This window comes from Pinus tabuliformis, chromosome 1_1, assembly GCF_031772625.1.
Source record: "Pinus tabuliformis cultivar Carrire ecotype Pingquan chromosome 1_1, CPIR1, whole genome shotgun sequence".
Lineage (NCBI taxonomy): Eukaryota > Viridiplantae > Streptophyta > Pinopsida > Pinales > Pinaceae > Pinus > Pinus tabuliformis.
In genome coordinates, this window is record NC_142297.1 from 994,144,292 (window position 1) to 994,147,921 (window position 3,630).

The following is a 3,630-nucleotide window of genomic DNA, read 5'->3' on the forward strand; positions in this document are numbered from 1 at the left end:
GCAGAATCAGATCTTTTGGCATGTATAAAGTGTGTATCTCGGTCTGTGTCCTCCGAAATCGAGTATCTGGAAAAGTATGCGGCAAAAAGTTTGTAAAGTGAAGAATAATTACTGCAACAGTCTCTGCAAGCCTTCTTCACGCTGGGGCCCCGGTATGGGAGGAAGAAAGGTGCCCAGAGGCAGATCTATCTTTTCAGTAAGATTCGAGGTCTAAACTTTTTCCCAACCGACGAAAAAGGAAAAAAGAAGAAATAAAAATCGTTGCATTTATCTTCTTTTAATTTGTGAGGCTGTGGATTGTATCTTAGAGGTGAATCTTTCAAATAATCTTCAAGATGTAAAGGTGAAAAGCAAAGAATATTTATGTTTCCGCGGGGTTTTCTTTTTTCCATTGAAGGGTGTGAGGAAGCATGTATTTGGAGTTCGGGTGCAAGCAAAATAATAACGCGAGCTCGAAGGTTCAAATGCCTATAACGGATCAATTTGATCGTCTTCCCAATTCGTTAGTTATGGTGATCTTTTACAAGTTAATCGACATCAAAGCCCTAGGGCGGTGCTTGGATGTTTCGAAACACTTTAACGGTTTGGTGTCGCAGGTGGAGGATGTCGCGGTGAAGGTGGATTGCGTGATCTCTGGTGAGGAGAGCGGGAGTTTGAGCGATAGGAGCAGGGGCTTTATAGGTCTTTTTGGTAAACCCTTACAGGCATTGCAACAGATGCTCCAGATGAAGGTTGTTCTTGCCGAGGTTTCACATCATTCCCCTCGCGAGGTGCTGAAAAACTTCAAGGAGATTCAAAATCTTCGCACGGAGCTTCCCGGTGGAGAGCTTGGCATTGAGGATGGCGTGTTGTTGAGGTGGAGAGCCAAATTTGGTAGTACGCTTGAGAGATGCGTGATATTGGGATCCACATCGTATTTCTATGAGAATAATTTGAGGAAAAATCCTCGTTCTGCGATTCGAACAATGGATGAATCTAATGAGAGTTTGGATGATAATGGCAGTATACCAGAATCGTTGTATTTTGGACCATAAACTCGTGAATTGCAGCTTATCCAAGGCATTATTTGTTACAACAGATAATTTCTGATCATCCAATGCTTCAGAACCTCATTCTCACCGATGCACATGGATAGGGGATGCTCTGTATGGGGAAAGAACAATTGCGGGAGTTCAGGGACAAGCCACTAGCAGCCTCGGCTTCTGCGAATCGGACTCAAGTTCCAGCCTTGAATATGAATCTCTGGTATGCCCCAAATCTTGAGCTTCCAAAAGGTGGTGAAATGGAGGGAGCAACCCGTGTTTCCATTAGGCCTAGCGATCGACGATTAAGAACGATGTAGTTTGTTGTTTGTTTACGTTGCGAGAAACTTTTGAAATTTTTCATTTATATATTTTTATTTATATATTTTTATTTGATATTTATCTAAATTTTAAATTTTTGCCTAATATTATATATGATTATTTTTTATTTTTTATATAGAAAATATTCTTATATTTTAGATTTACATTTTACTAAAATTATTTATTTTCTTAAACTTGTTAATCAAACCTTAACATCTTACTCGAGCTAATTTAATTTTAGTAGAAAGTATCCCAATCATCTCTCTCAACCCTGCACAGTAAACCCAAATAAAATTTCACATTATTTTTATATATAGAGATCATTTTATTTTCTTATATAATTTGATTGAATTGCAAAATTTTAGGAAAAAATATTATATTGAACACTTTTATCAATCTAATTTTCATATGGCAATTAGAAATCTTCATTATCCTTAATAATAAATTTTAAGGTTATGGCTAAATTATGTATCTAATTGATGTATGTTATTTTCTTGTATGTAAGATAAGGGACTCAGTCAATTTGACTATTAAAATATATGGAAATGTATATAGAGTACTTCAGCATTTTCTTGATAGGTTATTTCATATATTGTGTAATTTGTTATGGTGCTACATATATTGTAATGCCTTAAGGAAAAAAAAAATTTATGCTTGATGAAACAATATAGAACACTTTAGCTAGGGTCTTTGACCAATAGTCTAGGCCTCTTGGACTCTTGTCGAATTAGCGTAGTGCTCAAAATATGACAAAATATATATGTTTTCCTCAATAATTGAAAAGATTTTGAATCTGATTTAGGAACTCATGCAAACTTGTCATTTGGTTACGATGTATTTGAATTGTGTTTTATACTACTTTGTAGATTTACTATTGCTTTCTTAATATGCAATGTTTGCTTATAATCAATTTTTTCTATGTAATTATGTCGTTATATTTTGTCTCTCTTTGATCACATGTAAACAATGCCATTTTCAAATTTCCTTACAACTTCTTCATTTCCTTTGTCCCAATGTCAGACGCTTATGTTTGGCTAAATGGTGAGCAAGAATAGAATAGAAAGGAGACTACACCCTATATAGAAAATTGCATAATCTTCTTCAATGATACTTGGTAGTTACTATTCAACATATTTTAGGTGTTTTCCATTGTAAACCAATCTTGCATTTGACAACTTTCCATCTTCACTCATCGGACCATATGGAAATGAAAAATGCTTTTGCACTAAATGAGTCAAACATGCAAGAAATCAATCACAAGTTATCTAGATTCAATTTATATCGGCTACATTTCTTATATTATCTAGGGGATTGTATATTTGACTCTTTTGTTGTCCTTATTCACTTTCTCTATACCTTAGTTGAAATGCAAGAAGGGATTCTTAATCACTTCCACCACTGCTTGAGTTGTCAGCATGATGTCGCTTTGCAATCACTACATTATGAACTTGCTCCTAAGTATCTTGAAGACCTGCATCATGTTAATGACATTCAAATATACTTGCAAAAAATGTCTACACCTTCTTCTCTTTGTGGTTCTTCTACAATTATCTTATGGGGAGATGTTTTTTGCATAAAATGGTTCTCTAATTGGTTGTTTGTTCTAGTCAATGTTTGGCTATTCACAAATGGGCAACCATATCTTCGCTTCAATCAAGATATTGATGGTTATCAATATAATATTATATTACATAACAAGAACCATGTGTGTTTCCATTTTGAACCACTCTTGTTGTACAAAAAATACACATCCTAACTTCGACTCCTAGATCAATTGCTCCATTCATTTGTCCATGCCAATATCCCTCCAAAAAAATTGACATGTTGTCAGTTAAACAAATCCTATTGGAGCAAGGGTTTTTGATCTATGGTCATATTGTCAATGACTGTCATGACTCATTGTTTGAATATTTTTGTGTACTTTCAACATGGTTTGACATAGTTGTTATGATAAAATAAATTGCACAAAATTTTTACAATTGCTTAATTTACAATGACATTAGAGCTATTGAATGCTTAGAAGAACACCTCCATGCCAAAATCATTGAACAAGAAAAATGTATTAAAGATTGGTAAGGTTATATTATTAACTTGTTAATGCCATATGAAAATGGACATATAGAGGGAAATGCTTTTACGATCCAATGGAGATGTGAAATACTTGACGCTAACATATACATTTGGAGTGCAGAAATAAAAGATATTACTTTGAGTTTCTATTCAACAAATACTTCATGAAAAGTGTTATACCTCATGTGTATTTCACTGTCCATATCACATGTGCATT

The 3,630-nt window shown here is 34.4% G+C and overlaps 1 pseudogene; it reads left to right on the plus strand.

The window, feature by feature from the left end:
• Window positions 1-410: 410 nt before the first annotated feature.
• On the plus strand, window positions 411-1,342 carry LOC149217913 (F-box protein At5g46170 pseudogene; annotated as a pseudogene).
• Window positions 1,343-3,630: the final 2,288 nt, after the last annotated feature.